The following is a 14,308-nucleotide window of genomic DNA, read 5'->3' as shown; positions in this document are numbered from 1 at the left end:
TTTTTTCCGCGATGGCCAAGAGTTGCTGCCCCTCATCGGTGTGGACAAAATCGTTCATTCGAAACGAACTTGATTGTGTTGCTTGATGCACATTTTACTGTTTTTACAATATTTTGTACGGCTGAATTTGCCTGTTTACATATTTACATACTCGTATATATAGTGCATACGTATATATGTAAGCACAAACCTACGTAAATTGTTGATTTGAAAAACTTTTTCTTTTTCACTGTTACTTTTTAAGTTTTCATTTTTCCCTTTTACTTTTTACTTTATATAATTATAAATAAAGCTAAAAATTAAATAAGCTGTACCATGTTTAATGAACTCGTTGATTTCTTCCACCGAAGTACCGCTCAGTTCAGCTGCAGTAATTGAGGTTTTTTTTATTATTTATTTATTTTTACATAACTTGTATATGAACCGCGTCTGCTATCGCCGAATTCCGCTAACTTTGTAAGTTTTGTAAGTAACTTTTGTGCAGTTCACTTCTTCCAGCCGTTCGAATTATGTATGTACATATGTGCGTATGTAGCTATTCTTTTTGTTGGTTCAGCGATTGCTGATGAACACCGGTTGAAAATACGAGGCAACATTACACCTTATTGAAGGTTACTTTATTGTTGTTAGTGCTAGTACTTTTATTCCCGATGTCGATCTGCTTCTTTGCATATAAATGTATTTTATTTACATACCTGGGTACCTACATATGCATATTCATAATTATACATAGACATAAGTACATATATATGTGTAGAAAATTATTTGATTATGAAATACATAATATACAGATCATGTTGTTCGATCGGTTTTACATTATGTACCTGCTCGGCGCGAATCCACTTCGCCGACCAAGGATCATCGGCACTGGTATGTGTTACAAGAACAATCCACCTATATGAATGTTCCTACCATTTTTGTATGTATGTACAATTACTCTCACTTCAATACTTGTATATTGCACAGACCAGTAAATATTTTTGTGCCTTCACTTATGGACGTACTATATTCTCTCTCAATAATTAAATGATTGGCTGAGTCATACCCACATGAGGAGGCTTTCATGAAAACAGGCAAACTCGAAAGAGCACGCTGGCATTGTTGCTTCTACTACTTATATTTATTTGGAACGTGCATATATACATACATACATATTTACTCCTATGCAAATATTCAATAGTTTTTTTTAACTTATTTGCACTTGTGTACAGTTTTGGCGCGAAGCACAGTGCTTTTGTAAATTCATTTCGCACAAGTGTCGCTTAGAAGCTAAGTAATTTAATTGGCGACAATTGCCATTTTCGTACGCGTAAGCCACTAGGCGTGTTGAATTCGTATAATACATATAATAACTTCTGCGTTTATTCATGGATTTGACTCTTTTTTTTTGTTTTTGTTAATAATATGATAAGAGAGGCAGGGCGCCAGGCTATGACTGGTTAATGTGAATGGAGTGAAGCACGATAAAGCACGAAGTTTACTACACCAGCGGCTTGTCAGACCTCCTTAAAGCCTACTTTTTCATTTCCCCATACACTACAAAAGTATGACTCCTTCAAACACAATATTTTGGCTTATTTCCGGTAAGAGATGCGACTGTGCAGCGACAGTAATATTTTGCGCATATATATTAATTTAAAGCAATTTTCGGCAATTAAATGCCCTTTGAATGCTATTAACCTTCTTCATTCTGTGCATTTTGGGGAACCTGTGCCTCATTATCCTTGTATTATTTCTCATAAAACTTAAATAACTTATAAAATCATCATAAGTGCATTTGATTTTCCGCATTTTTTAGAACGAATAAGATTTAATGTACCCCATCATCTTATATATGTATATATGTATAATTGGCGCGTACACCCTTTTTGGGTATTTGGCCGAGCTCCTCCTCGAATTTGTGTGTGCGTCTTGATGTTGTGCCACAATTTAAGCTAACTCCGAATGGCAGATTATTTTTGTGAGGAGCTTTTTTAAATAGCTACGCCCTTTATTTCAACTCTATGGAAATTTTGTTCCGAACAAAACAATTTTACCATACACTACACAAACGGTTTGATTTGATGTTGAAGTTTACATGGAGGTCAAAAAATCCAAAAATTCTAATTGTTTTTCAAACAAGCGTCAAACGGCTTGTCAAGCTTGTCAGTAATCAAATGGGAATTTTTATCTGGTTGTACAACCGCTTAGTAGTGCATTTCACGCTTATAGCCTAGGCAGACGGTGGCGGTAAGCGGTATTAACGTATTAATTCGGAATTATCTCAGGAGTCAAGTGCAACTAATGCGGATTAAAAACTAGACTTTATACTCATAATTTAAGCGGATTAGGGGAATTTTCGATGGCTACATTGCCGAAAAAGTTCAGTTAACATCTATTGTGAATGAAAATAATGAAAAGAATAATGCAATTTCTAAAGAGAAGATCAAGAAAGACTTAATGCAATGCTAGTTTGCACTAACACGTTCGAAATTGCATTATTTGTTTTGATATTTTGGATTTAAGATTTCTTTAATACACATATTTGTTGCCTGCGGTCCATTTTTTACTGACAAAACTATCCAATAAAGTGACTAAAGTGGTGACTAATTCGCGTAACAATCGCCTGTCACACTACAATTTTGATCTGAATTAATTGTGTCAATAGTCCCGATTAACGTCGCCGTCTGTCTAGACTGTTAAATATAGTACTGAGTGCGCGTTTCAGGTGAAATGGCTGTCAAAACCAATATAATTTGCATTGCCGTAAAATATGCGTGGAACTTCGGTTGTATCTCTCGGCAAAGTAACACTCAGTTCACGCCGTGAAAATTTTCTCAGTTGAGCTACCTCGTATTAAAACAAATAAAATGCAATATAACGAGATTAGGCAAACATGATTTTATTTTGTCCACAATAATTTGTTCCACTTCATCCTCGCTGTCAGATGAAGAAAATTCCATTAGCAATTGTTTTTTTGTGGCAATCACAGCTTTGTTCACATTTTCCTTGCTTCCGTCTATGTTGCCAAATTAGTTAATAGCCAAGAAGTACAAGCATAAAACACAAAAGATACCTTCAATGCTTTCGATTTGTATATCGAAACTGCAGCTACGTTGACTGGAGGCTGTGGTTCAGAAGTAGATAGCTCTGCATCATTGGCCGATTCCTATTTAAAATATAGCTTCAAATAAACTTTATAAATTCTATCTAAAATATATTTACTTACATTCTCCATTTTAATCAACATTTTTATTAAAATCTAGAACTTTGACTTAATTCACAAATCTTAATTCGGGTTTCACAGTTTAATCTAACTTTAAATCATTTTGTAACAAAGCCGATAGTCCTGGCAGCTAGTACTTTCAATTATTATAATCTTTAAATTATAATTAATTGTAATAAATAAAATAATTTATGTTTATTTTTACTTTGCGATCAGCTGTTTTTTTCAGTTGCAAATTCTTACAAGTAGAAATTTACCCAATAAAAACTTGCTACTTCCCCTCTAAATGAAATGTCATTTTGCTCTCTCCTAATATAAAGTACCTACTCCATTTATTTCAAAGCTACTTTGCGTGCTTTGAAATGAGGTCATTGCTCCTCTGTATGTATATTATTTGGTTGATAGTTGCTGTGCACCCCTAAAATCTATACATATATATATATATATATAATATTATAAAGAGGAAAACTTTGTTTGTTTGTTTGTTTGTAACGAATAGGCTCAAAAACTACTGGACCGATTTTAAAAATTCTTTCACCATTCGAAAACTACATTATCCAGGAGTAACATGGATTACATTTTATTTTGGAAAAAAATAGGGTTCCGTAAGATATTTGGATTTTTCGGACACAAACTGAAAAAAATCTTATATATAAAATAAAGTCAACTTTTTGTGTGTGTTCGCTAACCGGCCGTGTCTGCACCGAATTAAACCAAACTTACACATATTGTTAAGAAGGTGTTGAGGATGGTTTCCGTATAGTTTGGATACCTATTGGTGGATAGGGCTCGAGATATAGGTCAAAACGTGGACCCGGGTAACCTTCGGATGTGTATGTACAATATGGGTATCAAATGGAAGCTGTTGGTGAATGCTTTAGTTCAGAGTATTTTTCATGCCGCTCCGTGACTAGGGTCTCGAGATAGAGACCAAAACGTGGACCCTAGAATGTGTTTGTACAATATGGATATCAAATTGAAGCTGTAGGTGAATGCTTTAATACAGAGTATTTTTCATGCCGCTCCGTGACTGGGGTCTCGAGATATAGGTCAAAACGTGGACCCGGGTAACCTTTGGTTGTGTATGTACAATATGGGTATCAAATGAAAGCTGTTGATAAGTGCTTTAATACGGGGTAATTTTCATACCTATTGATGACTAGGGTCTCGAAATATATGCCAAAACGTGGACCCGCCGTGTCTTTGCACCGAATTAAACCAAACTTACACACATTGTTAAGGAGGTATTGAAGATGGTTTCCGTATAGTTTGGATACCTATTGGTAGATAGGGTCTCGAGATATAGGTCAAAACGTTGACCCGGGTAACCTTCGGATGTGTATGTACAATATGGGTATCAAATGGAAGCTGTTGATAAGTGCTTTAATACGGGGTAATTTTCATACCTATTGATGACTAGGGTCTCGAAATATATGCCAAAACGTGGACCCGCCGTGTCTTTGCACCGAATTAAACCAAACTTATGCACATTGTTAAGTAAGTATTGAAAATGGCTTTCGTAAAGTTTGGTTGTAATTCGGAGCAGTGTCAACGGGTACAGCGTTCTTTTGAGCCAGCCATAATGTCGTTTACCTTTGTAACGCTTGGGGCGGAACTGAACTGTCAAATTGACAGTGTGAGTTACAATGTGTCAATATTTCTTTCTGATTTGGATGCCATAAGGAAAAAACGTAAGTGCAACATGTAAAAATTGTTTGTGAATTTTTTTGGAGTGGATTTTGGAACAGTGAATAATTTCTTACGAAATTTGAGAATTTAATGTGAAATCCGAATGAAATTATGTGTTCGTGGAAAAAACAATTTTTTTGGTTTTTTTTTTTTTTGAAAAATATAAATGGATAATGGTTAAAAAAGCTCCAATGCTTAATAAAACATATAAATTGAAACGAAAAATTCATGGATGATCAGGAAAAAAGACGATTGTTTATTCATTTGCGTTGATTTGAAATTTAAAAACAATCTTCTTTTTTCCTGATTTTCAATTTATATTTTATATTTACTCAAAAACAAATAGAAAAACAAAAAATATTGTTTATGCCAAAGCGCTTGAATAAAGAATAAAGAAATAAATAATATGAAAACCATATATTTTCTGTTCTAAACCATATCTATTCTATTGTGCCCAGCGAAGGGGGCCGGGTTTGCTAGTATTAGAATATATGTATGCATAAAGTGTACCAATAATGACATCAAACCGCCTAAAATGCGTGTAAAAATGTATGTATGTGCATATGTACATGCGTACTTGGGATTTTTGGCAAGCACTTTGGCTCTTAGACCTCATCGTCGAAGTACCAAATAAATAATTATTTTCTTGGCATTAGGATCAAACATGCATAAATATATATCTGCTAAAAAAACCAAGGCAAGCAGATGGCTAATTAGCGACTCTACAAAGCTTTTCAAAACTATATTTTCTATCGGGCGTATTCTGTAGTTTTTTTTATTTTTATTATTATTGCTTTTTATGTATTCATTGTTTTGGGAATGTTTCATACTTTTACATGGAAGTCTCTTTCTCAGGCACCCTATTTATCACCTACATGCATATGTAGAAGAAGCAAGAAGTTGAATGTGGCGTTACTAGAGTAAAAGTGTCAATAGTAAAAGCTTTTTAAATAAATACTTATCTTAATTTTATTAGTGACTTTTATGATACTGTGCGAATTACATTTTCACAAGGTTCAAACAATTCCTCTTTGGTTTCTTAGAAAGAAAAAAATATATTCGTACTTCGCCTATAAATAAAATAAGTGAGAATATTTTTCTACTATTTTTTATTTTAAAATAGCAAACCTTGCCTTTAAACATAGAGCACAATTTCATTCAAAGTAGTCCATTTTGTCAATCCTATTTTTTAGCACGTTGTCGCGAATTTTGGCTCTTATCTGACTAATGGCAATTTTGATTTCATGCTCAACTCTCAAATCATCGCTGGGTAGTTGGCAAAACATTTATCCTTGACGGCACCACACAAAAAATAGTCGAATGCAGTCAAATCGCAGTTTCTAAGCAATCAACTAACATCACCGTTTCCGTTGATTACTCGATTTCAATGTTCCCAAAATTTGTTTGTAAAAGTGTAACCATAAACAAATTTTCTGACACATCACTGATAATATTTTAGGTGTCAAAATCAATACGATTGATGGTGCGAGTTCCAAAAGTTACATGAATCACTCTGTAAAAAAAAAAAAAAAAAAAAAAAAAAAAAAAAAAAAAATAGGAGTTTTTAGTATTTTTAATGGCAATTAAATATTTCTCTGTAAAATATTTTTATTCGAATAATTTCTAACTTAAATATCTCCAAAAAATTATAAATGACCAACCAAAATATGCAAAAGACGCATTTCCGGTATTTTCTAAATTTGTTCTACTTTTAAATTTCTAATACAACTCGTCTCCCCAACAGCCGAAACATACCCACAAATACGAATGCATTGAAAGCATTCAGCTATCAGCGTATGCAGCGGAAATGCTGTATGCATGAATGTCAAGGCTAACATTTCTATGTTAGAGAAATATTTCCAAATCGTTGCATTAATGTACAAATGTAATTTATTTGGTAGATATGTATTTATGTGTGTATGCATGTGTGTAGATGTACAGATGTATGTATATTTAAACTCGCACTTAAATGCTGTGAATATGAGGTGCTCCCTTTGCGTCGCCCACTCGATGAGTTCCGTTGCGCTTTATAGTGCAGACCCTCATGCATATGTATGTTTGTGTGTTTGTATATATGATGAAGAGGACGAGTCAGTTCAACTATTTTACTCTTGAACAAACCAAAATTGCCGCATCGTCAGCGGCGTATTCAGCGCGTGGAGTGCAGCGACAGGTTGAATATATACAATAAATCTACTTATTTATTACTTTTCACATGCATCTAAAGCCCAATGCACCTTTTTGTGTGTATGTATGTATGTACATATTAAAAATGCATTTCTATGGATAGCTGTGAGCCAGCGCATGTCTATTTTGTGACTTTTGTTTATCTACAAAAAAATTATGAATAAAATAGAGAAATGAAAATGTAAAATAATATAAAAATGTATAATAAAAATATAAATTTTTCCGCTTGTGCAGTAACTAAAATAATTGCGCGGAAAATTATAGTACAGAATGCAAAACGAAAGGCAAAGGTAGTATGCTGTTACAACAACAGCAACAACAACAAAGGCGAAGTTAACAATAACAAAAGGAATATTGCACAAAAACAAAAATTCGCTCAAACTAAAAAAGTAGCCAAATTATTTATAATAATTTATATACACCTTGTCCGCTGCCCATATTCATTGGCCTGTTTCGGCCAAAACTCAAGCAATCTTTCAGAGCCGATAGTTGTTGTTGTTGTTGTAGCAGTAACCGGTCTTCTTCGTCTAGCTCATCTAACGGTAGGCCTAGGAAACTTGCTGGGTTGGGTCCAGAGGGAGAGGGGTACGAGTATTAGATGAGTGGATTTGATGGGGCATGTGAAAAGGTGGTTAGTGTCGTGCGGGGTGCCTTCACACGTCGGACACATGTTTAGTATGTTGAGGTCAATTCTGGATAGGTAGGAGTTTAACCTGCTACAGTATCCAGAACGTAATTGTGCCAAGGTTACGCGGGACTCTCGGGGAAGTTAGAGCTCTTCGTCTGCAATGGGTGGTGGTTAGACTCCGATGACGGCATTCGGGGGTCGGGAGCTTAAGAAGATGGTAAGAGTCTCCCGATGAATGTCATTAATTGTCTGTCTGTACACTATCCGATCCAGTAATTGTCGGTCTGTTTTTTCCTGGATCCCGTTTGCGTAATCGAGGAGGTGCCTCCTGTGCCGATAGTCTTAATTGCTCGTGCGTTATAATATTTATTGTAAATAAATTAATAATAAATAGATACTAATAACTATAACTATTTCACAATTTGAAGTTATTGTTTCTTTTGTTTTGTAACAGTCTTAAAACCTTTTTTTACTGAACCAAAACAATTCAATTTCCAAGACAGTCTGGAGCGACCCGGATTTATATCCGACCAAGGACTATCACTTCAGTAGTATTCCTCGTCTATGTACGCGGAATGTTTATGCTACTACAAATGTTGTTGAATCAATGCTCGAACAATTAATTTTCATAACGGATTTAACTCCCCTTTGCTGGCTTAACAGAAAATGTTATATTAACAGTAGTAAAAAAATGTATACATTCATGCCAGGTACTTTTAGGCGCCATAGCCATAACTAAAAAACACAAGAGAGATGCTTAGTTGAGTTTCGTGTGGTAGAGTTTGCATATAGAAAATTGCTGTTACGCTTATTTTTAGCAATAAATTAGTTAGATAAAACCAAACATAAATCACGGAACTGGATAATGACCCTTTTTTCATAAAAATACAGACAGCTCTGGTTATCATCTATGTAAACAAAAATCATCTATTTGAGTTAACAGTAAGCTGCATAATAATAAAGGAATATAAGTTGAAGCATAACTCTTAAGTAGAAAAAAATGAATTTGTTAATACTTTGAACTCTCTTACTTTCCTAAGTTTTTGTAATTCATTTTTAGTGCTTTTAGTAATAAACTTTTTAATTGCCTATAGTCTGTAAGAAACTTGTATTATTATATTATAGACTAAATTTATATGAATACATTTAATAAACAGAGTAAATTCTTGAGTTCAGCTGCCTAATTTGATGTTTCATTAAGTTTGTCATCGCGGTCAACTAATAACACGGTTGGACTTACTCTTTCAGCAAGATCGAACCACAAGGAATGGGGTTGTTAAATAACGTTCTGAGCTTCTACACATTTTGGTCATAAGCTGGCTACAGGACCCTGACTAGAATTTTTTTTTTTCCTTATTCATTTCTCTCGGGAGCATAGGGCCTCGACAAGACTCTTCCATTGTACATGCTTCTGGGCTGTTACTTTTGCGCCATCCGATGTGTTGTCGGCATCTATTAAGTCGCGCAACATCGACCTTCTCCAAGTATTCTTTGGTTGTAAGAACTTAGACTGTTTCAAGTTCTAAACCTATTTGTGACTGCATCACACGGATCTTACCTATTTATGTACGACGAGTGGTGCCTGATCTCCGATTATGGCCTTCATGAGGCGAGAGCTTGTATTAGATGTCAACATCTGATACTATAAAGCGATTTAAAGGTGGCATTATGCTCTAAAAAATATTCTTTGCAAGTTCGTTGTGCAGCGTACCAAAATAAAAGTCAAAAACTAAAAAAATCGATAAATTCTTCAGTACCACTGCGATCAGGATGAAAAGTCAGTGAACGTAACTAAGAAAATTTAGTGCAGTTTATGAGTCTAATACAGAATGGAATGCAACATAAATATACATGTAATTGGTGCTTACACCCGTTTTGGGAATTTGGCCGAGTTCCTCTACCTATTTGTGGTGTACCGCTTGATATTTTCCACAAATGGAGGGGCCTGCAGTCTGCCGAGGGGCGACCGCTCAATTGGTGTTTTGCACCCGCGGCTTCTAACCTGTACACTTCCGAATGATAGTCAAACACGAAAACATTCGGCTACGGTGGTCGACAATAATTCCGCTCTGGAGGCCAATCGTTATTTCTGTTGTTATTTTAGTGGCAAAAACAATCCTCATACATATATTGGATATACTGCTCAAGTGACAGTCGTTTTCCGGATATAAATCCGGGTCGTTCCGGTTATGTAGAACCGACCATCGTGCTAACGGAAGGCCAATCGTCGAAAATATCGCTAAGATCACAAATGTCATGGAGTCGAACCGGAATGTTAACATCTATTCCAAGTTCGATGAATGAGAGTCACACCATTTGACGCAAAAAAAAAAAACTTTTGAAACGAATTGACAATTACAATTCTTGGCTGAAACGTTGCGAATTTGACATATTTTTGAAGCAGATGGTAGATTGCGATGAGAAATGTTAATACACGATATCTGAAATATAGGGTTTTCCAATAAGAGGTGTTATTCCCGTAAAAGATCAATGGTTTCGTTGCTTGTGTGGCACGTAGCGCCGTCTTGTTGAAAATAAACGTTGTCCAGATCAATACCATACAATTCCGGCCATAAAAAATCGTTAACCATCTCTCGATAGCGCAATCCATTCAGCGTAACTGTTGCCTGAGCTTCATTTTCGAAAAAGTAAGGTCCAATGACTCCGCCTGATCGTAAACCGCACCAAACAGTCACACTTTGAAGATATAGAGGCGTTTCAACAATAGTTCTTGATTTTCTGAACCTAAAATCCGACAATTTTGCTTATTGACGAAGCCACCGAGGTGGAAATGGGCCTCATCACTCAAGAAGATTTTTCGATGGAAATCTGGATCATTTTCATGCATTTCAACGGACCAATCAACAAAGACACGACGCTGTTGATGGTCGGCCGGCTTGAGTTCTTGAGTTAACGGGACTTTATAAGCCTTAAGACTCAAATCTTTATACAAAATGCGGTGTAATGACGTTTGTGGAATGCCTAATTCCAAAGAACGACGAGGAATGGACAAACCTGGGTTTTCTTCAACACTTTCGGCTACGACAGCAATATTTTCGGCTGTTCTTGAGCGGCGTGCACGGGTTTTATTCTTCACATCATTAACTTGTCCCGAGCTCGAATTTTTCCACCAAATTCTTTATGCGGTCCGACAAGGTGCTTCGCGATGACCCAAAAATGTGCGAGTCTTACGAACCGTCTCTGCAAAATTTTCACCATTTTTATAGTGCATTTTAATAATTTCAATGCGTTGTTTAAGGGGGAAGTCTACTGTGAATTTTTCAAAAAATCGATTTTTTTTTATTAGCTTAAAAAATACTTTGAACCCTCTTAAATAAGGTACAATATGTGTTACAGCTGGCTAAATTTTTCTTCGTTGAAATTTCGACCTTTTCCCGAAGCGCTCCAAAGCGCGTACCTGCTATACTGAAACTTTAAACGCATTTTTCTCGAAACTAAGTTTTTGTATACGGTGTACACGATATCTCGAGTTCTGATAAATGAATCAGCTTAAAAATTTAATTAAATATTCTCTGTAATAGTGTCTCTCGTCTGACATAGGATTTTTTTGATATCGTTATTTGTCATGATTCAATGATAAAAGGTTTGCTCAGTAAGCAACTTTCTCGTTCTCTCTTGACAAATCGGCTCCCTTAGCAAGACATTGGGTTGCTAGCTCTAGAAATTTTGAAAGAAAGTGGAGGAAAAGTAAAATTTGTAGAAAAAGCATTTCATTTTCAAAATGGTCTGCTTACGAGCAGCCACTCACTCAAGAGTTTTTATCGGTATGTTCAGGACTATGGTAGTATGACATGGAATACATACCGCTTAAGTTAGGACATGATAGACTATTTGACATAATCCAAGATCGATGAGTGGAGAATTTACAAAGCTTTATTTCTTGTGATGTGTTGATTTAGAAGGAATTCATGTTTTGCTAGCATTTCCCAAAGAATTACGACAGGGAGAATAATTGGATAGTCCCGACGCGACCGATAGCATTGCATACTTCACTATAAAAAGTTAGGATTGACGGAGCTTGTTTCCAAATAGCCCACCTTACCATGAATGAATGAAATGTCCAGAGGAGGCTTAGTAGAGCACAGTACCAGAATGAAAAAGCTACTTATACTTACTTAAACCATCTGCCAGAACCGTCTTAAAACTGTAGGTCCTTCCATTTGTGGAACAACATCAAGGCACGCGTTTCAAATAGGAGAAGGATTTCGTCCAACCTAACATAATTGTACGTACCAATTATTTATTTATTTTTAACAAAACAGTTTCATATTGGCGAAGCTTCGCAACTTCGCGATCGCTTTTAAATTTAATAATAAATTCACAAAATAAAATCTTGGATTAAGTGAAATAATTTCTTGTTTTAATATTTGACGCAATTTCCGCTTATAACTTCTGTTTGTACCGTTATTTACATTCAAATATTAATTAAAATTAATTTTTTAAAGCGTTCGCAGTTTATTTCCATTTAAGCAAGAAAATACTGTTTTGCTACCATTTTTACCAAAAAGGGTTTAATTTGTTCCACTTTATTCACATTTTTAAATACAACCTTTTGTAAGGGAGTGTCAAAAATCGAATGTCACTAGTGAGCAAACCTTTAATAATTGAATCATGGTTATTTGTTAAATTGTTATAAACAATAGTAACATCAATTTTAGGCAAAAAAAAAGAAAAAAATTTCAAGAATTTTTTTTTCAACGCCAAAATTTTTTATCGACATAATCCTACGTCAGACGAGAGTCAATACTATGTATATGATAACAATATTTTGTTTTTTTGTTTTAGATCACCGAAACGTAAGATTTCATGTACACCGTTTAGGCACCTAAGAAAAGCGGACCTGCGCTTGCAGAAGTGCCACAGCGGCCATTTTGAATATTTTGACTTAAAATTTTTTTTTCAAAAACTTAAATATATAATAAAGATAAGAGTTTAAATAGATTTTATGTACGAGCAATATTTTGTTAGAAATAAAATCCGGAAAATAAGCCTGTTTTTTCCCTTGTCACAGTAGACTTCCCCCTTAAGCGAGTATCGTTCCATTTTTATTAATGGCGTAGTTTCTACTTGTCAAACATCAAAAAATGACAGCAACAAAAGTGGAATCTACCGAAATAGCGGGCTATTCAAAATAACACCTGTTATTGGAAAACCCTATGTATCGACATCCGATATCAAATATTGCGCAGCCTCGTATCCGCAAGCATCGCAGATATAAATAAATTTTTACATTACATTTAACAAATTTTTTTTTTAATTGCGCCTTATTGTATGCAACATATTTATCCAACTCATAAACTTGATTTTCAATTCAAAATAATTCTGCCAATAGCCAAAATGTTGTACCAAAGAAATATGGCTAGGAATAGCGCATATCTACACCACCTTATTCCTGATTGACTGAGGAAAAAAGGAAAGAAAAGAACACTATTGAGCAACTTTTCCGTACACTTTGGCGCTCACTGTTTGCGCATATCTGTTTCAGCCGCTGTAATGGTAATTACAAGCCGCAGGTGCATGCAGTGGAAGACGACAATTGCAGCCAATTATTATGAAAATTCCCGCTGGCCGGCATAAAACACCACCAACAAACGCGACACAAAGTGGCTTGAGTAAATGTAACAATCGAATTTGTTTCTTGCAAATGCCAATGCAAAGTGCATTTCGTATTCGTGTTTTTCGTGCTTCTGGTTAATTTATTTTATTTATAGTATAAATATTAGTTATTATGTCTTGTCGTTTCTACAATTGTGGCTTTGGCTCATCGTCGCCTCCAAGCCAATTGTTTGCTGCTGTCGGAAGTGGCTGCCAAACCAAACGTCAACGACGACGCCACCAGTCATGCACTGGAAACTCCTTCATCAGAGCGACTTTCTAATAGTGACGGCGACGATTATTGTTTCAATTGCAGGCAATGTTGTTATTACTGCTATACATTCACATTGCTGGAGAGCGTCGTGAAGCAACACATTCATGAATATATGCATGCGTATGTGTATATGCATGTTTGTGGCGCTTGTTGTTGCCTGCTGATATTGATACTATGCATTACTGCTGCTCGACTGAATATCAGTTATAATATGGCATATAAGTTAATTTCTCAACTTGTGGTAGGTTCATTCATAGCAATCGCGCACAGCAACAACAATAAAAGCAACTGCGTAGTGGTAGTTGTTGTTTTTTTTGTGTTTTTTATTTTTTTATTTTTGTTTTGTTTTGCTTTTTGTAGTTGCAGATTCATTCTGGTGTTGCATAGGTTGCCGTTTCCACTAAAGCATTAAAAAGTGCTGCAGCTCTGGTTAGTGCGCAACAAAAGCACACACAATGAGCATGCGCGGCAAATTATCGCACCTCGATAACACCAACATAAATGCATATGTATTGTAGGTACAAATAGTGGGGCATTGGGCGGCAAGCCACTGCCAAATAGTGCTAAAGTAAATCGCTTCGTTGCGCAGCACTTCTTTCGTTAAGTATGTGTTAATGTATGCATATACAGGGTCTTTCGAGTTCGAGCTTGTTTTTTAAAGCCTAAGTAAACACCTAGTTTGTTCGAAATACCTATATAGCGGAGAGTC

General features: G+C 35.5%; 1 protein-coding gene across 2 annotated transcripts in view; it reads left to right on the top strand.

The window, feature by feature from the left end:
• LOC128855493 (adenomatous polyposis coli protein) overlaps positions 1-14,308 on the top strand; it is a 45,184-nt gene that overhangs the window by 1,034 nt on the left and 29,842 nt on the right. The gene's annotated exons all lie outside the window — the stretch shown is intronic.

Source organism: Anastrepha ludens, chromosome 2 (genome assembly GCF_028408465.1).
Source record: "Anastrepha ludens isolate Willacy chromosome 2, idAnaLude1.1, whole genome shotgun sequence".
In the NCBI taxonomy this organism is placed as follows: Eukaryota; Metazoa; Arthropoda; class Insecta; order Diptera; family Tephritidae; genus Anastrepha; species Anastrepha ludens.
Note: the sequence above shows the minus strand (reverse complement) of the source record. Positions and strands in the feature narration are given on the sequence as shown.